We start from the raw sequence: 22,791 nt of genomic DNA, 5'->3' as shown, positions 1-22,791 counted from the left end.
GCCCAATAGGCCAGCCTATAGAAGTAATTCACAAGAAACCAAAGAGATTCAAAGACAAGTGGATGAACTCATTAGCAAAGGTTGGGTAAGAGATAGTATGAGTCCTTGTGCTGTCCCAGTGATTTTGGTCCCTAAAAAGGATGGGACATGGCGCATGTGTTCTGATTGTAGAGCCCTTAATAACATCACCATTAAATATAGGCATCCTATACCTAGGCTTGATGATTTGCATTTTTGGAGGACTTTGTGGAGCAAGTTGGGCACTAAATTGTTATTTTCAACCACTTGTCACCCACAAACCGATGGGCAAACGGAAGTTGTTAATAGGACTTTTGGAACTTTGCTTAGGACAGTTTTGAGGAATAACTTAAAAACTTGGGAAGCTTGTTTACCCCATGTTGAATTTGCTTACAATAGAGCTGTTCATGGCACCACTAATTGTTCTCCTTTTGAAGTTGTTTATGGTTTTAATCCACTAACTCCTCTTGATCTTTTGCCTATGCCTAATGTTTCTGTTTTTAATCATAAAGAAGGTCAAGCAAAGGCAGACTATGTGAAGAAGCTTCATGAGAGAGTCAAAGATCAAATTGAGAGGAAAAATAAAAGTTATGCTAAACAAGCCAACAAAGGGAGAAAGAAGGTTGTCTTCGAACCCGGAGATTGGGTTTGGGTGCACATGAGAAGAGAAAGGTTTCCGGAACAAAGGAAATCAAAGCTTCAACCAAGGGGAGATGGACCATTTCAAGTGCTTGAAAGAATCAATGACAATGCTTACAAAGTTGAGCTGCCCGGTGAGTATAATGTTAGTTCCACCTTCAATGTCTCTGATTTATCTCTTTTTGATGCAGATGGAGAATCCGATTTGAGGACAAATCCTTCTCAAGAGGGAGAGAATGATGAGGACATGTTCAAGAGCAAGGGCAAGGATCCACTTGAAGGACTTGGAGGACCTATGACAAGGGCTAGAGCAAGGAAAGCCAAGGAAGCTCTTCAACAAGTGCTGTCCATACTATTTGAATACAAGCCCAAGTTTCAAGGAGAAAAGTCCAAGGTTGTGAGTTGTATCATGGCCCAAATGGAGGAGGACTAAATGACACCACTTTGTCTCAATTTTAGAGTGTTTAGTTTGTCTAAATAATGGCCCAATCCTTGTAAAGTTGGCTGACCAAAAATATGTTTTGGGTTAATCAACTAAAAGGGCTTTAGTTAGGTTTAGTTCAAGTTGTAATAAGGGCTCAATTGGCAACCTAGGCATCAGCCTTTTGGGAGACCAAATGGTGGCTGACTTGTTGGCTGTTGGGGGTGACTTTTGGTTGCCACAATTTCAGTTACACTCAGCCATTAAGTTTTTTTTAATTCCCTAGGTTAATGACATTAAGTTATTTTAATTCTAGGTTAGTGGGTCATTACTAAAATCTGCTGTAAAGCTTCTATATAAGCTGAACCATTTTATCAATAAACACAAGTTGAGTTTTATTCAGAAAATTAGAGTTTATCTCTTTTATCTTAGTGAGAGTGATTCTCCTAAATTCTTGAGTGATTCAAGAACACCCTGGCTGTATCAAAGGACTTTCACAACCTTTGTGTGTTGCCCTCGCTGGAAAGAGTGATTCTTTCCTTCCTTTCATCTTCACCCTTGTTCTTTCAAACCACAATTCCATAAAATCCACCTCTGCCCAGAATTATCTAGTGGCCATAACTCCCATTTTACGCACTCAAATTAAGTGATTCTTGAGGCTAAATTGAATTTCAAAACGAGACCTTTCACCTCGTTTTGGAATCACCTCATTTGGATCCCTGTAGCTTCAGTTATTGCCATTTCTATATTTCTGTCCAGCCACCACTTAACCTACGTTTTAGCATCCCATTCATTCATTTTATGCCAAGAACCACCTTATTAAGACCCACGAAATTAACCACCTTATTTTCCATCCTTTCCTTAATCAATTTCCGCATTTTCCATCAAGGTTTAATCCTAGACGATCCTAAGTCAGCCCTTGTGCCATGAGGGTTCATATCAATTTGTGATAAGGAAATCAGACCTACGTAGTTCTTTGAGAACTGAATGTTAGTTAAGTTGTTTTTATCTTTTTTTGCCAGATATATTTTGACTGAACAAAAGTCGTTTAAGACATTGGATCATTAAACGATCTTTTGATTTTTGGAATGGAGAGAAACGTTAAGGCGTTGGACCATTAACGATATCTTGTTTTTTGAAAGGAGAGAAACGTTAAGGCGTTGGACCATTAACGATCTCTTGGGGTGGTCGACAAAAGCGGGGCTTTTGCTCCTACGTATCCTTAATTGCGATGAGGAAATTAGACCTATGTAGTTCTTGCAAAAGCGGTAAAGTTACATGTTGATTTTATGCTTTTGAACGGTCAATGTTAACCGATAAAAGCAAAGAGGATCGTTTAAGGCGTTGGACCTTAAAACGGTTTTGAGTGACTTTTGCGGACGAAGCTTGATTTGTGAGTTGATTTTAGTCTTAGTTTCACTTTGGTTATTTGTCAATGATATTTTGATTATTTTATTATTCAAGGAAGCTTTCCAAAGAAAAATGTCCGATTGATTTTTTATTATTATTTTATTCAAAGATATTTTGATTATTTTATTATTATTTTTAAAGATATTTTGATTATTTTATTATTATTTTGCCTTTTTTTTGGTTTAACCGAGGTTATAGTGTTAATGATCGGTTAGATTTTGTTTTAACAGTGATTAAACGAGATTACAACACAAATGATCGGTTGAAATTCATTTTATTATTTATTAGGTGAGATAACGGCTTAAACGATCGGTTAAAGCTTGTTAAAAACGAAAGAAAAGAAAACCGAAAATGAACGAAATAAAGATGAAAGCTAAAAAAACAAGAAATTATTTGAAAGTCTCGGATTCGAAAACTTACCCGTTGAAGAACGAAGAACGAACAAAGAACGGATGAAGAACGATGAAGAATGACGGAAAACCTTCACGGATTGGCTCACGGAAACATCTGGGAAGCGTTACGGAAGCACCTCGGCTTGAATTTTCTTCACGGAAACAATTTTTTTCACCAAAACAGCTGAAATGCATAGCCAAGGGGATGATGGATATTTGGAACAGCCCCCTTTCGCGTATTTATAGGAAAAAGGGGGAGAAGGTTGCCGCCCAGCTCGCCTGGGCGAGCTGGAGAAGCAACCCTGTTTCAAAAATATTCTGGAAGGGTCCAGATTCGAAAATTTGAAAATTGTTATTTGCACCCCCTTTTGATAAGTTCACCCCTTCTTTCGTAATTTTACGGAAAAGTTACGGAAGCTTTACGGAAGCATATAGGACTTGACTTTCTTCTTTTTTCTCTTCCTTCTCACCCATATTAAGTGAAATATGTTTATTTAGGGTTTTAGAAATTTTACGGAAGCATTACGGAAGCTTTAAGCAAGCAAATAGGACTTGATTTCCCTCTTTTTCCTCTTCTCTTTCACCAATATTAAGTGAAATAGGCTTACTCATAGTTTTAGTAATTTTTCAGAAGCATTACGAAAGCCTCAGAAGCTCCGGAAACCATTTTCCAACAAAACGTGGAGGATCTTGATAAGTTCACCCCCTCCCATTTGCTAAGTGCACTGCTTTTTATTTTCACACCCCTGTTTACTAAGTACACTCCCCTTTTGCTTTTTGTTTTGTTTATTCTTTTTCCGTAACGTTACGAAACTTTACGGATTATGTAACGATACTTGTTTTCTTTCCGTAATGTCTCGAAACTTTACGGATTACGCAACCATCCCCTATTTGACTTCTGGAATGTTACGAAACTTTATGGATTGCGTAATAATGCTTCCTTTCGACTCCCGACATATCACAGAACTTCACGGATTGCCTAACGATGAGTGTCAAGTACCTCGAAGCGGTCAAGCGAATGTCGCATCCCACCAAACAGATGGTCCCAGGATGAAATTAGGGTATGACAAGTGTTATTCCTCTCTTTCTTTAGTTTTCAGAACCCCTGACCCTCTTCCTCTACATGGCTATTTATAGAAAAAGCCATTTGGTGCAAGGGAAGCTTGCCCAGGCAAGCTACCTGCTTAGGCTTGAAGTCATCAGCTCACCCAGGCGAGTAGCTTGCTTAGGGCTGTTAGACCCTAATTTTGTCCGGGGACTATCATTCACTGATGTTTTGATTCTCGCTAGTCGAACTGCATTATTCGACACCTGTTACCACACAAGATGAAAGATCATTCAATGTTTTGATCAAGAATGCAAAAAATACCAAAAAAAAGGGACAAAAGGGTCTTTTCATTGAGTTTCCTGGACCTTAGCTCACCTAGGCTAGCCTCTGGCTCGCCTGGGCCCCCAAATTACTTTAGCCTGAAGGAATCAGCTCACTAGGGCGAGCCCGTTACTTTAGGAGTAAGTCTCAGCTCGCTTAGGCAAGCTTCCATGGTCCCAAGTGCCTTTTTTTTATATAAATAGGCGTGAAGGGGAGCTGAGGAAGGGGTTCCAGCATTGGGGAGTGAAGGAAATTGAGAGAAATAGGTGAGAAAAAGTGAAAGAAGAGGATTCTTGTCCAACAAGTGGTATCAGAGCAGAATTCTTGTCTAAAGTTTAAAACCTTCAAGAATAATTATAGCCTCATCTAACTTTCCATTTCCTGAGAGAAATTCTATTAATAGGCCTCTTATTTTCAATGGTGAGGGGTATCACTATTGGAAAACCCGAATGCAGATCTTTATAGAAGCCATAGATTTAAATATATGGGAAGCCATTGAAATTGGTCCCTTCATTCCTACAATGGTAGTGGGAAATGCAACTATAGAAAAACCTAGAGAAGAATGGGATGAAGATGAAAGAAGAAGGGTTCAATATAATTTAAAAGCCAAGAATATAATTACTTCTACATTAGGCATGGATGAGCATTTTAGAGTTTTAAATTGTAAAAATGCAAAAGAAATGTGGGATACATTACAAGTAACCCATGAACGCATAACTAATGTTAAGAGATCTAGAATAAACACTCTCATACATGAATATGAACTATTTAGAATGAATCAAAATGAGACCATACAAGATATGCAAAAGAGATTTACACATATAGTTAATCATCTTGCATCATTGGGAAAAATATTTCTTAATGAATATCTCATTAACAAAGTGTTGAGATGTTTAAGCAGGTAATGGAAACCAAAAGTAATAGGAATTGAAGAATCAAAAGATCTCACCAACATGTCTCTTGCCACTCTCTTTTGAAAACTTCAAGAACATGTGTCAGACCCTAATTTTGTCTAGGGACTATCATTCATGGATTTTGATTCTCGCTAGCCGGATTGAGTTGTTCGACACCAGTTATCACGTAAGACGAAAGATCATTCGATGTTTTGGTCAAGGATGCGGAAAATACCCAAGGGGAGGGGCAAAAGGGTCGTTGCAGGCATTTTTCTAGGCCCTGGCTCGCCCAGGCCAACCTCTGGCTCACCTGGGCCCCCAAATAGCTTAGGGATGAAGTAACTAGCTCACCTGGGTGAGCCAAGTTACTTTAGAGTGAAGCTACAGCTCGCCTGGGCGAGTTGCAAGACCACCAAGTGCCCTCATTTCCTATAAATAGGTGCGAGGGAGGCTGAGGAAGGGGTTAGACCTTCAACGTTAAGAGAAATTGGAGAGAAATCAGAGAGAAGAAGAAGAAAGAAGAGAAAAATGAGGCTAAGGCGCTACCGAATTGCGACCGTAATCGACTTCCACATCGTTCTTCGTTCGGTGTTCTTCGTTCGTCATCCGGTTAGTATTTATTTTAAGGATTTGGATACGGTCTATGCACCCTTAAGGGTCCTCTTTGTTGCTTTGCGCATCTTCATCTCATTCTTTTATTATCAGTAATCTCATTTTTCTTCTTGTAAAATAAATTCCAACCGATCATTTGTGTCGTAATCTCATTTTCTTCTTGTAAAATAAATTTCAATCGATCATTTGTGTCGTAATCTCATTTTCGTCTTGTAAAATAAATTTCAATCGATCATTTGTGCTAGAAACCATATTTTTAAAGAGATTGAAAGTAAATGAACAAAACCAAGATAAAATCAACATACAACTGATATTTTTTCTCCATCAAAGTCACTCGAGATCGTTCAAGGTCGAACATCTTAACGACCTTTTGGTTCTTGTTAGTTAAAATGAATCTTTCAAAAGCCTAAAATCAACTCAACACACAACTTTCTCACTTTAAAGAACTACGTAGGTCTAAATTCCTCATCGCACTTGAGGATACGTAGGAACAAGGGCAACACCCTTATCGACCCCAAAAAAGTAAAAAAATACAAAAAGGGAAAATAAACAATTTTGAAGTCACGTTGCGCACACTCAATTAAAGGCTACCGTCCCTTATGATGGGCGTGTGGGGTGCTAACACCTTCCCCGCGCATAAACAACTCCCGAACCCTTATTTTCAAAATTCACAGACCCCTTTTTAGTTTTTCTAATGTTTTCCTTGAATAAACGTTGGTGGCGACTCCTGTGCATTCTCTTTTTTCGGAAGACGCACTTTTCTGTCTTGCCTCGCCCTCCCGTCGAAGGGTAGGTTGTGACAGTTGGTGACTCCACTGGGGACTTTTTGTTAGATAGTTAAGCCATATAATCTGTAGAAGCAAGCTTCATGATGTTGAATCAAGATTGATTCAATTTGTTTTGATGATAACAAAGATGATGACAAAATGCCCAAGAGAATGATTTGAAGATTGAGTCAAGAACAATTCAAGAATCAAGAAAAATTTGATTTCAAGATTCAAGAAAAGATGAATTCAAGATTCAAGAGAAGAAATCAAGAAGACTTCACAAGGTAAGTATTGAAAATATTTTTCAAAAAACAAACATAGCACAATTTTGTTTTTCAAAAGAAGTTTTCACAAAATTTTCGAAGTTACCAGAGTTTTTACTCTCTGGTAATCGATTACCAATAGCAAAGTTTGTTTTCAAAAGCTTTCAAACTGAATTTACAACGTTCCAATTAATTTCAAAATGGTGTAATCGATTACAAGATTTTGGTAATCGATTACCAGTGTGTTTGAACGTTGAAATTTAAATTCAATTGTGAAGAGTCACATCCTTTCACAAAAATGCTTTGTGTAATCGATTACAATGATTTGGTAATTGATTACCAGTGATAATTTTTGAATAAAAATCAAAAGATGTAACTCTTCCAATGGTTTTCAAGTTTTTCTAAAGGTTATAACTCTTCTAATGGTTTTCTTGACCAGACATGAAGAGTCTATAAAAGCAAGACCTTGACTTGCATTTTAGAATTCATTCATAACAATTATTACAATCCTTTACAATCTTTGAATCTCTTTGAACATCTTCTTCTTCTTCTTCCTTTGCCAAAAGCTTTCTAAAGTTTTCTGGTTTTCTAAACATTGAAAACAAAAGTGTGCTATTTATCTTTTCATTCTCTTCTCCCTTTGCGAAAAAGAATTCGCCAAGGACTAATTGTCTGAATTCTTTTTGTGTCTCTCTTCTCCCTTTTCCAAAAGAACGAAGGACTAACTGCCTGAATTCTTTTGTGTCTCTCTTTCTCCCTTTGCCAAAAAGAATTCGCCAAGGACTAACCGCCTGAATTCTTTTTGTGTCTCTCTTCTCCCTTTTCCAAAAGAAGGAAGGACTAACTGCCTGAGAACTTTGTCTTAACACATTGGAGGGTACATCCTTTGTGGTACAAGTAGAGGATACATCTACTTGGGTTGTTGTGACTGAGAACAAGAGAGGGTACATCTCTTGTGGATCAGTTCTGGTGGAGGGTACATCCACTAGGTTGTTCAAAGAAAACAAGAGAGGGTACATCCCTTGTGGATCTTTGCTTGTAAAGGACTTTACAAGGTTGAAAAGAAATCTCAAGGACCACAGGTCGCTTGGGGACTAGATGTAGGCACGGGTTGTTGCCGAACCAGTATAAAACTCTTGTGTTTGTCTTCTTCTTCCCTACACTCTTTAATTTCTGTTGTACTCTTTAATTATTGCTTTTACTTTTGGTAACATTAAGATGGATAGATTTTTAATTAGTAAAGGTTCGTTAATAATTAATTCAACCCCCCCCCTTCTTAATTATTCCGAGGCCACTTGATCCAACATAATCATGGTGCAATATTTATCGTGACCTTTTCTTTATTTAGTTTCCCTTTTGTCTTTTATGTTCTTGTTTTGTCCATACTTATATAACTCTTTTTCTATGATTTTGTGTTTGGTGTGTGGTTGTCTACCTATTACATCCATAATTAGAAATATTTGTTTGTTCTATTCATACATGGCACCTACACCTTTGCACACACAGTGAGTTATTAGGCCCTATACCCGGGTCTGTGTGAGACATAGGAAGTGGAGGTCGATCTATGGTCATGTTGGGTCTCTGACTCGCTTGATAACAGTGAAGCCTCATTTCGAGTTTTCCTCTTTTGATGATACGTTGTCGCTGGTAGTCCCTATCGCCATAATGTTTGATATCAAAGAGGATGATATCTCTAGAAACCTTTGAAAGTTATGTACGACCACCTTTGGGAGTTGTCACTAAATAGCAAACCATTAACCCTTTCCATTAGGTTCCTAAATTAGGGACACGAAACAAACACACTATGTTTGTTTCCTTGATCTAGCCATGCATATCTTTATGATGTCATGATTATGTACATCATTCCTGTGTTTACCATCTTATTATGTTCACACATGGTATTTTGGCATCAAGTAATTGTATTATCATGCTCATTCATTTAGCGTGTTCTCTTTGTGCTACCAACCACATACTTTATGTTGTCATTAGCCATTACTTTCATGCATGCATACTCATGTCGTGTCATCGCTCATGCATTGCATTAGTTTTTGTCATCTTTGTCACGAGAGGTGAGAAAATCTGCATCGCCTTCTTAATTGCATGCATTGAGTACCATGGTAATGATTGCAAACAAACCATGATAACCAATGCATTGTGGGTAAGAAGAGATGGTCTTCTGAGCTCTTGTGTCCATAGATAAACACATCTGTCATGCATAGCATAAACATGCCCTGATGCATTCATCATACCTCCTCTATGATAGGGTGCTGACGTATTGGTCATCAAAACTTTCATTCCTGCAAACATGGGGTCAGACCAAGCGCCCTCCTTTAAAAAAAGGTTCTATCATGTCAAAGTCAAGAACCTAGAACTAGCTAGCTTACGAGAACTAGGTCAGCGGATAGATCAAGTTCGACATCAAGCCTTCAGCAAGGCGTGTGGGAAAATCTAGGATTTGGACATGGTAGAAGCCATCGCATCCCTCACTCAATACTACGACCAGTCACTCAGATGCTTCACTTTCGGAGATTTTCAGTTGGCACCGACCATAGAAGAATTCGAAGGGATCTTAGAATGCCTGTTAGGAGGAAGGAAGCCATACCTTTTTTCCAGGTTCTATTGTTCTATGGCAAGAATATCAAAAGTGGTCAAGATCTCGGAACAAGAGCTAGACCGGTTGAAGCAAAATAGAAATGGGGTGGTTGGGATACCAAGGAACTGCTTGGAGAAGGCAAAAGCTTTGGCGGATCAAGGGGCGTGGACCTCATTCATTGATATATTAGCACTGTTGGTGTTTGGGACTGTACTATTTCCAAATGTAGACGGGCTAGTGAACTTAGCAGCGATCGATGCCTTTCTTGCTTATCATCACAGTAAGGAGAGCCTGGTCATCGCTGTTTTGGCCAATGAATATGATACGTTCAACCTGAGATGCGAGAAGAGCATTGCAAGGATTGTCTATTGTACGCCGGCTCTTTATGTGTGGTTGGTCTCCCACATTTTTTGTCATGAAGGTAGGCCTGTCTGTCCTCTACAAGGTCATCGCATGTGCGCCGAAAAGGGAAAAGCGAATTAAGAAGAACTCTTGGCAGGTATGGTAGGAGCGTCCATTAGCTAGTTCCCCCGATGGAAAGAAGGAGGGGCAGGAGTGTTGTGCTCGTGTGAAGGATTCCCAAACATCCCCTTGATAGGAACAAGGGGTTGTATTAATTATAATCCCATGCTGGCCATAAGACAACTAGGCTACCCTATGAGAGGTGCACCATTGGAGGAGATCATCGCGCCTTTCGTCGCACGAGGTTTCAATGAAGCCAATGTGAGGATACTTCAGAGAATCCATAAAGCATGGAATACAGTGGAAAGGAAAGATAAGGAGCTTAGGGGAAGTAGCAATGGCGTCATCAGCGGCTATCACAAGTGGTTGAGGTTTAGGAGGCAAGGGATAACTTGGCTCCCAAAGCTTAAAGGCCCAAGTGGGAAAGAAGCTGAAGTCCTTGAGGAAAGTGAAGAAGTGCAAGCTTTGAAAGCGGAGCTCGAAAGAATGATAATGGTCAAGGAGAAGCTAAAGACGACAGTCACTAGGGTCAAGAAAGAGTGTGATGAGCTGAGAGATGTCAACATGACTATGGTCGAAGCATTAAAGCAAGAAACAAAAAGAGCCCGAAAGGAAGAATGGAGCAGGAACAAATTTCGAGGGGCTCTATGGGGTAGTAGCAATGAGCTCAAGCTTAGAAGGGCCGAAAGGGACAAGTCAAGGGTGGAAAACATGGTGTTGGAGGATAAATTGAAAGCTTGTCAACGGTCGAAGAGAAGTTTGACCGAACAGTTAAGCAAAACGGAAGAGAATATGTTGACAATTATTGATCAGTATAAGGAAAAGGTGAACCTAGCTGCTAGTCATGGGCAGAGGCTGGAGGATGAGCATGTGAAGGTATTGACACGGGGAAGCCTGAGAGAGGGTGATAGAATCATTGCACGGGGAAGCATGAGAGAGGGTGATAGAATCATTGCGCGGGGAAGCTATGAAATGGATGGATAGGTTTGCTATCACTCTGAATGGGAGTCAAGAGCTTTCAAGAATGTTAGCCAGAGCCAAGGCAATGGCCGACACGTACTCGACTCCCAATGGAGTTCGTGGTCTTTTCGATTACTGCCAACACATGATCAAACTAATGACCCACATAATGAGGAATCGTTGAGGAATTGGGGTTGTATTTATGCTTTGACTTTGGCAAGATAAACGATGTTGTTTCTTAATGAAAATGGAATTTGATTCGACCCTATGTCTTTACTAAAATATTTGCATGGATTCAATACTTTAGCAACTTATCATTATCATGCATTCATGTTTAGTTACCTGTTGCATTACTCATTTCATTCTGTTTTAACAGTCATTATCCTCATCAAAAAGTAATCATAGTAGCCAAAAAGAACAAACGTGCTTTACAGTACCCTTACCAAACGTGCGCCAGCCCTAGAATCATGAGTGAGGTAGAAGAGGTCCAGGAACAGATGAAGGCCGACATGGAGGCTATTAAGGACCAAATGGCCACCATGATGGAGGCTATGTTGAGTATGAAGAAAATAATGAAAAGCAATGTAGCTGTAGTTTCCACTACCAGTGCCACAGCTAAGGTGGATCCGCCCCACCCATCTGGCATAAATCAAACCAGTCATCTAGTCCCCGACATGGTGGGTCAAGGAGGAGACCCAAGGAGGAACTTCTTAGAAAGAAAACCTGCGGAGTTCACCCCGATACCGATACCTTATGTCGACCTACTACCATCTTTGGTCAGCAACCAAATGGTTATGGTGCACCCGGGGAAGGTCTACCAACCTCCTTTTCCCCGAGGTACAATCCCAATGCTACCTGCGCCTATCATGGTGGTGTGTCAGGGCACTCTACTGAGCAGTGTGTAGCCTTCAAGCACAAGGTACAAAGCTTGATCAATGCTGGATTGTTGACATTTCAAGAGGATAGTCCGAATGTGAGGACTAATCCACTCGCTAATCATATAGGCTCGGCGGTGAATGCAGTGGAAGAATGGGAGTCTCGGGGGCTAAAGCAGATAGGGAATGTGTTAACCTCCAAGCGGTTCATATTAGAAGCATTGCGCGTGGCTGGTATGATTGACCTTGATGGTGACAAAGGAGATTCTTGTTTAATGCATCCAGGGACATCGCACGATGTCGAGACATGTCCAATAGTGGAGGATTTGCTACAAGGAAGGATGAACAGGGGGGCAGATTGAGGTCTGCAGTGCGAAGAAAGGGGAAGGAGATGTATGCAACCAGCCAAACGACAAAAACCCGAGTAAGCCCAACCCTTTGGTGATCCACTTCACCAGGGACGTCACCGCTCAGAGGCCCTGAGGTTTCCAGCCTTTTACAGTTATGACGCCTGTGCCCTTCCCTTATAAAAGTGATAAGACGGTGCCATGGAAATATGCTGCACAAGGGTCCGATGGAAGGAAGGACGCATCTATCATTCGCGTTAAGGAGGACTTGCCATCCTTTAAAGTTACAAATATTTCCAGTACAAGTGGCATGACTCATAGTGGATGGATCTTTACTGTGCCTGAGCTACCGGTACGGTCAAAGGACCCTAAAGCGATATCAGGTGAATGACGAGGTTTCGATTGGAAAGATCGCAGAGGAAGAGGGCAACTTCAGCAAGAAAGAGATATCAGCTGAGGAGGCGATCGGGTTCCTAAGGATCATTTAACAAATTGAGTTCAAGTTTTGATGCTCCTAACCTACAGATGGTTGTCATCATAAAAAAGGGGAGAATATGAATCATATAGGTTTTAATGATGTCAAAAAGAATTTACTTGATAATGATTGTCATCATCAAAAAGGGGGAGAATGTGAATCATGTGGGTTTTGATGATGCTGAAAAAATTCACTTGATAATGATTGTCATCATCAAAAAGGGGGAGATTGTGAATGTATGAATACATTATTTTGATGATGTCAAAGAATAATCAAACAAGGTTGCTTTCAAGATCACTTCAACAAACATTCAAAGGTTAAGCATTGCTTCAAGATTCATTCAAGATCAGCTTTTGCCTCAAAACACATTTTTTCCAACATGTCAAGGCTCTGGTAATCAATTACCAGGCAATGTAATCGATTATCAGAAGACAAGTTTGCAAATCATCTTCTAAAAGGGTTTGAAATTTGAATTTTGAATGTGTAATCAATTACCATTGATGTGTAATTGATTACCAGCAACGGAATTCTTGAAATTCAATTTGAAAAGTCATGACCCTTCAAAATATAACTGCGTAATCAATTACTAGAAACCTGTAATCGATTACCAGTGAAGAATTTCAGAAAAAGCTTTTTGAAAAGACACAACTCTTCAAACCATTTAGAAAAGGCACAAAGGACCTATATATGTGTGTGTCTGACTTCGAAAAACAAGAGAGAGATATTCTAAGAGAACTTCTTTGTCAAATGCTCTCTCAACAACTCTTGGGCAAACATTTGCAAATCTATTGAGAGTTCATCCAAGAACATCAAATTGTATTATCCACTATAAAGGAGAGAAATCTTTCTGTTCATCTCAGAAAGTAAGTTGTAATCAAGAGACTAATTGTGTCTTGAATTATGAGTTTCCTAAACACAAGGGAAAGGGATTCCTTGGGTGTTCAGAAGTTGTAAAAAGGTTTTTTTACAAAGTTAGTGAAAATCTCAAATGGGTTGCTTGAGGATTGGACGTAGGCACGAAAGTGGCCGAACCAGTATAAATGAAGTTTGCATTTCTCTCTTCCCTTATCTCAGTTATTTTATTGCAGTTTACTTTGTCTTGTGCATTTAAAAGAACATTATTAAATTGATTGTTGTTTCTTCTTCTTCTGCATTCTAAGCCTATCATTTAAAAGGGGTTTTAAGTTTGTTAGTGGGAAAATTTTGAAACTTAATTTACCCCCTGTCATACCCTAATTTCGTCCGGGGATTATTATTTGATGATATACAACCTTTGATTGGTCGCTTCGGGACACTTGGCGTCCTTGGTTGCACAATGAATGAAGTCCCGAGACATGTCAGAAATCAAAAGGAAGCAGGCTTGCGCAATCCGTGAAATTCCGTAATGTGACGGAAATCGAAAAGAGGTGTTTTGCGCAATCCGTAAGTTTCCGTAACTTCTTCGAAAGCTAAAAAAGAGTAAATACATAATCTGTAAGGATTCGTAACCTTGCGGAAGGAAAATAAGTATCGTTACGAAATTCGTAAAGTTTCATAACGTTACGAAAAAAGAATTACCAAAAAAATAGAAGGGGTTACATTTAGTAAAAAAGGGGGTGCAAATAGCAACCAGGCCCACTTGGGCCCTCCAGAAGATTCCTCCAGAAGGCTGTTGCTTCTTGAGGAAGCAACCTTGCTCGCTTGGGCGAGCTGGGTGGCAAGCTTCTCCCCCATTTTGCTATAAATAGGGGGAGAGGTGAAGAAGAAAAGGGTTCAGCCCCTTAGACACTTCTCTCTCTCTCGAAATTGCTGAGGAAAATTAGTTCCGTGAAGAAAATCCAAGCCGAGGCGCTTCCGTAACGTTTCCGTAACGTTTTCGTGAGTAATTACGCGAAGATTCTCGACCGTTCTTCAAGATTCATCGTTCGTTCTTCGTTTTCTTCAGTCTTCAATGGGTAAGTACTTCAAACCGAGCTTTTCAATTCATTCTATGTACCCGTGGTGGTCCACATTTTGTTTCATGTATTTTTATTCTCGTTTTCATTTACTTTTTATACCCCCTTTTGACGTGCTTAAGCCATTTATTTAAGTCATTTCTCGCTTAATCTAAAAATAAAATAAATTTCCACCGATCGTTTGAATTGTATCATCCATTAATTTTGGTTAAAATGAATTCCTACCGTTCGGTCGTGCCGTAACAACGTTAGAAATCAAAAAGAGGTAAAATAATAATATAATAATAATAAAAAAATACCTTTTAGTAAAATAAAAGCGAAAGATCAATCGGATGTTTTCTCTTTGGAATTTCTCATTCTTAATTGAATTGACTAATAACTAAAGTGAAACTAAGGCTAAAATCAACTCGCCTAGTCAAGCTCGTCCACAAAATGGGATTTTGAAAGTTTATCATTTCTGTTTCTTACCAAGTAAAATGGATCATTTTTAAGGTCCAACGCCTTAAGATGATCACCTTTCAAGTAAAAAAGAACCACTTGATTCACGCATAAGAAAGAACTACGTAGGTCTGATTTCCTCTACAAAGGAGGGTACGTAGGAGCAAAAGCCCCGCTTTTGTCGACCTCAAAAAATAAAAAGAAATAATAGTTAAGATAACACGATTCCACAATTCTAAAAAATAGGCTGTTGTCCTTTGAGACAAACGTAAGAGGTGCTAATACCTTCCTCAAGCGTAAATACAACTCCCGAACTTAGAATTTTCATTTTGACCGGTTTCCTTCGGTTTTTCCGATGTTTTCCATAAATAAACGTTGGTGGCGACTCCGCGCATCTTTCCTCCTTTGGAAAGCGCACCCGTGAGCCTCGCCCTCGCTCGCCCGCAAAAGGGCACGTTGCGACAGTTGGCGACTCCACTGGGGACTGATTTTGTGAGTTAGGCCTATTTTAGGAATTGTGGAATTGTGAAACTTTGTGTGTGCTTTTATTGAACTGTGTAAAATGCAAATAATTGTTGTCTAGTTCGCATTCTTTACACTGCATTCTAAGCACCCACGGGTTTGAGTAAAAAAGGGGCCCTACACCCGGGTTCATGGGAATTTAAGGAGTGGAGGTGAATCTATCATCATGCTAGGTCTCCGACTTGCTTGATAATAGTGAAACCCCGTCTAGAGCTTTCTCTCTTTATAATGTGTTGTCGCTGGTATTCCATACCGCCACAATATTATTATCTTGAGTGATGATACCTCTAGAGAACGGCCGTGTGAGTTGTAAATTGTTGGGAAATTAGTTATTAGCAAACCCCTAGATATTATCCCATAGGTTCCTAAATAAGGGCAAAGAGCAAACACGCTCCGTGCCATTTGTTCTCATGCATCTTTTGATAAATAGCACTAGTTTATAGTTTTTGCTAGTGGTGTTTGTGTCTTTAGAGTAACACGTAACCTTTTTAATACTACGTTGAGGCGCCATCATGCCCAAAACGTAGCATTAAAATTGGATCTCTGCGGTCCCGTATGTATAAATTACTCCTTTGTGTTGTTTTCCTCCTGTTTCATGCATACGCATTGCATCATTCATGTCGGAGTCTTGATCCACCCCCTTTTTTAGGTAAATGATGGGGACAAATCCAAACGGCAAAAGGTTTTATCAAGTCAAGGTTAAAGGTCTAGATGTCACTAGCCTCAAGGAATTGGGACGATTGATGGGACCTCTCCAAAGGCAAGCCTTCCGCAAGGTGTACGGGAAGATTCTAGATTTGGCCGCAGCGGAGGTATTTACGGAAGCTATCGTATCCCTCGCCCAATACTATGACCAGCCGTTGAAGTGTTTCACATTTGGGGACTTCCAAATGGTACCAACTATTGAAGAGTTTGAAGAGATATTAGGATGCCCTCTTGGGGGGAGAAAACCGTATCTTTTCTCCGGCTTTCTTCCTTCCTTGAGCAAGATTGCAGCTGTGATTGGAGATTTGACAAAAGAGTTGGATTGCATGAAACAAACTCGCAATGGAATAGTGGGCCTGCCACGGAAATACTTGGAAGGCAAGGCAAGGGATATGGCGAGCCAAGAGAAGTGGGGCTCGTTTGCGGATATTTTAGCTTTACTGATTTTTGGGGTTGTCCTCTTCCCGAATGTCGACGGTTTGGTAGACTTAGCCGCCATTGATGCTTTCCTCGCATATCACCATAGCAAGGAAAGTCCAGTGGTGGCTATCTTGGCAGATTTGTTTGACACCTTTGATCGAAGGTGTGAGAAAAACAATGCACGGATTGTCGGTTGTTTACCCGCTCTCTGTGTATGGTTGATTTCACACCTATTTCGACAAGACACGAGACACCCGTGTCCGCTTCAAAGCTATCGCTCATGCGCCGAAAAAGGAAGAGTCGATTGGGACCAACATTTGGCTGGGATAGGGGGCAGCACGATCAATTGGTTTCCTCGTTGGAAGGAAGGCAAGGAAGGAGTTCTTTTCTCGTGTGGGGACTACCCTAATGTTCCACTAATAGGGACTAGGGGTTGTATTAATTATAATCCCGCACTCGCCATAAGACAGCTAGGGTATCCCATGAGGGGAGCACCAACCGAAGAAAGTCTCTCGTCTTTCCTTGTGAGGGATCTAAGCGCGCAAGGTCTCAAGGTTATACAAAGAATCCACAAGGCGTGGAGGAGTCCGTTGAAGAAAGACAAGGAGCTTAGGGGCATCCGAAATGGCGTCATCGGAGGTTATCATCGATGGCTAAGAATTCATGCGCGAGGGTTAGATTGGCTCTCCAAATTGAAAGTTATCGATGAGGAGAACTTCGAAGCTCCGGAGGAAGATGAAGAAGTACGAGCTCTAAAATTAGAGCTAGGGAAGGCAAGACTCGCCAAGGAGAAGTTCAAGTCAGCTGCTACACACATCCGGAAAGAGTGCACCGAGTTACAAGAGGAAAACGCGGCCACTACAAAAGCCCTTGAACAAGAAACCAAAAGGGCCTATGGTCGAGGCCGTACCCGAATCAAATAAACATGAAAATGCAGTAACTAGGAAGTGATCCTAGGTCGTTTCCCAACGAGCAGTGACAAACCAAATGTTCATAATATACTTGCAGTAACAGTAACAGTAACGATTGGGGGGGTTTGTTTGTTTTGTGATTAAAGAGCAGAACAAGTAAACTGGAATACGAAACTACTAATATTAAAAACGGGTTGTTTCCTCTGATTCAGAAGCCATTCTCTTATCCTGGGTTATGGAGAATTCCTCCATAACAGTCAACCACTTAATCCAACCCTATTTCAATTTACTAAGTGAAAATCAACTTAGGGTTTTCAATACGTGATTAGGCACCACATACACCAGTTAGCCCTTCGTCCATTAAGCATGAACGCAAGTTAGGCTCAGAGGCAATTAATCGAACACAAAGCGTGCACTGATTAATATTCACGAATTTGGGATACTGGTGAAGGGAGAACTGCCAGGAAACCACATTACAAGCGAAACCTCAAAGAGAGTTGGGCTTCGTCCTCAAAAGGAAACAACACCAGAAAATCTAGCCTTCCATGGATTCAAACAGAAAACGCAATTGAAACATGAAGCAGAAACGTAAATGAACAGAAACGTAAACGAACAGAAATGTAAAATGGAACAGAAACGTAAATGAGAGTAGAAGAAGAAGCAAGAACAAAATTGTAATTAGAAGCAGAAAACGTAAAATTGCATTACGAACTCAGAAGCATCAAAGCAGAAAAACGAAAACCCTAAAACAAAAGCTCTGAATAATGAATAGCATAACAGAATGCCTTGCACGAATCCCAAGGCTGCTATTTAAAAAGAGTCACTCAAAGTCACTGGGCCCTATTACAATACTCTGGCCCAAAACGAAATAAACACTGAACAACATAAAATAAAATTGTGAAATTTCCTAATTAACTAAGGTAAGCACTGCTTAATTTGCCCTCTTCAAGTCCATAACCATAATCCGGATTAAGCCCAATGTTTCATTAATTCCTGAAATTAGATTAAAAACATCAAATTAGCTAAATGAGCCCAAATAATAAAACTGCTTGATTAATTGACAATTAAGACCAATCAGTAATTAAAATGCTGCAAAAAGGGTTTAGAAAATAGAAGAAAATGATGGCACATCAAAACCCCCCATACTTAGCCTTTTGCACTCCTGGGCAAAATGAAACAAAGAACAAAATCCAAGGGTATCAAAGAGAGACAAATGAAAACATTCACATATTTCTCAATGAACATCAAGGAATGAAAGTAATGGGTAACATCTAACATAAGGAGATATGAAAAGTCAAGACATTCATGAAAATCATCCAAGCAACCCAATCATGGCAAAATAGTTAATCAGCTCAAGAATGAAAAGTGATAAAGCCTCACAAGATATACACTCTATCTCTCAAGTGTCTAGGCTACTATTTACCCTCAAAGCACCCATGAAAACAAACACCACATAAACTTGGCAAGATTCTAAAATTGACAATCAACCCATAAACACAAGCACATGAGGATCAAAAGGTCTTTTAAGGTTGTAATGGGGCCAAGGATAAGGTATGGAAAAATATGGAATAAGTGGCTAAATCCCAAAGGAATAGAGGAGCAATGGGGAATAAGTGCATAATAAGAAAAAATAAGAAAATAAAAAGAAGTAAACATAAAGAGTAGAACCAAGAGTCTCATCATTCTTTTGCCGTTTAAGATCTTATTCACTCAACTTTATTGCTTTTCTTTTTCATTTTCGAATTTTTTTTTTTTACTCTATAGCCTTTGAGAAACAACATTTCATTCAGCATGTCCAACATTTAACCAATATACAATGTACATCAAGTATGGCCCAAAATACATCATGAAGCATAGCCAACAAAACAAGTTATCCAATGAAACAAAAACCCCCCACACTTATTCCCAAAACAATTCCAAAGCTCCAGAATTCCTTAAGGATATGGTGATATCATGGTTTTTCATTTAAGGCTTGTAGTGAGCTTCAAAACAAGGAAAAGGAAACAAGGCTCAAAAGGGCTATCAAAGGAATTAATTCAAGGTAAGTCCATTTGGCTAGAAGCTTATAAGAACAAAATTGCCTCAATCATTTCCAAATATGCATGTGAATTAGGAAGCATCAACAAGAATCAAGCCAAGGCTATTGTGCAAGCAATCAATGGGGCAAAACACACCAAATGATTATGATGATGGATGGCTCAAATTCTCACAAAGGTAAACTCATCACTTTCAAATTGAGCTTTCAAAACTATCATGACATGTAGAGAAGAATCAAGGATTTCAAGTCACAAAATGTCAAGAACTTTTATTTTCAAAACAATTACCCATTTCTTGAACATATCCTATAATTCAAAGAAAAACATGCAAAATCGTACATGCACACAAAATTAACCCAAAATATTAAACTAAACTAACAATCCGACGAAACTAACAACATTAACAAATTAACAAAACCAACAAAACTAGCAAAACCAAAGAACACTCCCCCCCCCATACTTAAACAACACATTGTCCTCAATGTAGCCCAATTAAAAGATTAAAAACAATTAAATCATCAAATAGAATCGGACAAGTGTAGTGAAAGCAAAGAAGGAGATAGGAAAAGAAAAACTCCCTAAGTCATGGTGGAGGAAGAGTAGGGTGGAGTAAGGAAGTCTCTTCCACCACTACATCCACTAAAGAAGGGTTCGTGAGGAATGGCTTAAGTCGATGTCCGTTGACCTTGAAGCTCTTGTTTGTGGAGTCGCTTTTGATCTCAACTGTACCATAAGGAAAAACATTAGTAACTACAAAAGGACCAATCCACTTAGACCTCAACTTACCACTCATGAGTCCAAGCCTAGAATTATACAATAACACTTTTTGCCCAACCATGAAGTCCTTTTTAACTATCATGCTATCATGGAACTTCTTGGTCTTTTCTTTGTAGAACTTGGCATTCTCGTAGGCTTCTAGGCGGATTTCATCTAACTCACTCAGTTGCAACTTCCTTTCCTCACCAGCTTGATCCATAGAGAAGTTGCAAGTCTTCACTGCCCAGTATGCTTTGTGCTCAATTTCCACTGGAAGATGGCATGCCTTTCCAAAGACAACCCGATAAAGAGACATTCCTATGGGTGCTTTGTAGGCAGTCCGATGTGCCAGAGAGCATCATCAAGCCTGGTACTCCAATCTTTCCTGCTTGGCTGCACAATCTTCTCTAGAATTCTCTTGATTTCCCTGTTAGAAATTTCCGTCTGTCCATTGGTCTGGGGATGGTATGGTGTGGATACCCTGTGTACCACCCCGTACTTTTTAAGCAGGGCATGCATTGTTCTGTTGCAAAAATGGGTTCCTTGATCACTAACAATTGCTTTAGGTACTCCAAACCTGCAGAACAGATTAGACCTGACAAAATCTGCAACAACTTTAGCATCATTAGTTCTAGTGGGTTTGACTTCCACCCATTTTGAAACATAGTCAACTGCAAGGAGAATGTAAACATAACCAAAAGAGATAGGAAAAGGGCCCATGAAATCTATACCCCAGACATCAAATACCTCACAAAATAGCATAGGTTGCTGAGGCATTTGTTGTCGCCATGTAAGTGTATTTCCTGCTCTCTGACACTGCTCACAAGTGCTGCAGATCTTCCACGCATCTTTAAAGATGGTGGGCCAATAAAAACCACAATCAAGCACTTTGCGAGTTGTCCTTTGAACACCCAGATGACCTCCCGGTGCGGAAGAATGACAGAACTGCAGGACTGAGTCAGTCTCATGATCTGGAATGCACCGTCTAATGACCTGATCACTGCACAATTTCCACAAGTAGGGGTCATCCCAAATAAAATGCTTAGCATCACTTTTAATTTTATCTTTTTGGGCCTTAGATGCTAAGGGAGGAAAAACAGAAGCAACTAAATAATTGACAATGTTAGCAAACCAGGGAGTAGAAAGAGAGTCAGAAATACTATACAGTATATACAAATGATCATCCGGGAAATCATCCCGAATAGGTGAATCTGCATCAGATACACGTTCGATCCGACTCAAATGATCAGCAACTAGATTTTGTGCTCCGCTCCTATCACGGATCTCCAAGTCAAACTCTTGGAGCCAGAGCATCTATCGGATCAACCTAGGCTTAGAATCAGCCTTCTTCAACAAGTACTTTAGAGCTGCATGGTCAGTGTAAACAATAATGCGGGTACCAAGCAAATAAGATCGAAATTTTTCAAGACCAAAAACTATGGCTAGAAGCTCTTTCTCAGTAGTAGTATAATTCGCTTGGGAAGCATCTAAAGTCCTAGAAGCATAATATATCACCCTGGGCAATTTATCAATTTTCTGAGCAAGGACAGCCCCCAATGCATAATTTGATGCATCACACATAAGCTCAAAAGGGGTTGTCCAATCGGGTGCCTGGATGATGGGGGTGGTAGTCAGTGCTCTTTTGAGGCAATCAAAAGCCTCTTTGCATCTGTCATTAAAGTCAAACTCCACCTCCTTTTGCAACAAGTTGGACAGTGGAAGGGCTACTTTGCTAAAATCCCTTATAAAGCGCCTGTAGAATCCTGCATGACCAAGAAAAGATCGCACCTCTCGCACACAAGAGAGGTAAGGCAATTGTGAAATAACAGAAATTTTTGCAGGATCTACTTCACTACCCTTATTGGAAATAATGTGGCCTAAAACTATACCTTGCTCAACCATAAAATGACATTTTTCAAAATTTAAAACAAGGTTAGTTTCAATGCATCTATTCAAAACTTTTTCCAAACTATTCAAACAACCATCAAAAGAGGATCCATATATAGTGAAATCATCCATAAACACCTCTATGCAACTTTCTAAAAAATCACTGAAAATACTAATCATGCACCGCTGGAAGGTACCAGGGGCATTGCACAGGCCGAAAGGCATCCTTCTATAAGCAAAAGTGCCGAAGGGGCAGGTGAATGTGGTCTTTTCTTAATCCTCAGGAGCAATAGTAATTTGCATATAACCAGAAAAACCATCAAGGAAACAGTAGTGGGATTTACCTGCCAGGCGTTCAAGCATCTGGTCAATGAATGGCAGGGGAAAATGGTCCTTTTTGGTAACCTGGTTCAGCCTCCTATAGTCAATGCAGACTCTCCAACTGTTCTGCACCCGAGTAGGAATTAGCTCCTCCTTCTCATTTTTTATCACTGTGAGGTCGGTCTTCTTCGGGACTACCTGGACGGGACTCACCCATTGGCTGTCGGAGATAGGATAAATGATTCCAGCTTGCAAAAGCTTGGTTATCTCCTTCTTCACTACGTCAAGAATCACCGGGTTGAGTCTTCTCTGTGGCTGTCTTACTGGTTTAGCTCCATCCTCTAAATTTATTCGATGCATACATG

This window comes from Glycine max, chromosome 17, assembly GCF_000004515.6.
Source record: "Glycine max cultivar Williams 82 chromosome 17, Glycine_max_v4.0, whole genome shotgun sequence".
NCBI lineage: Eukaryota > Viridiplantae > Streptophyta > Magnoliopsida > Fabales > Fabaceae > Glycine > Glycine max.
This window is presented reverse-complemented; position numbering follows the sequence as displayed.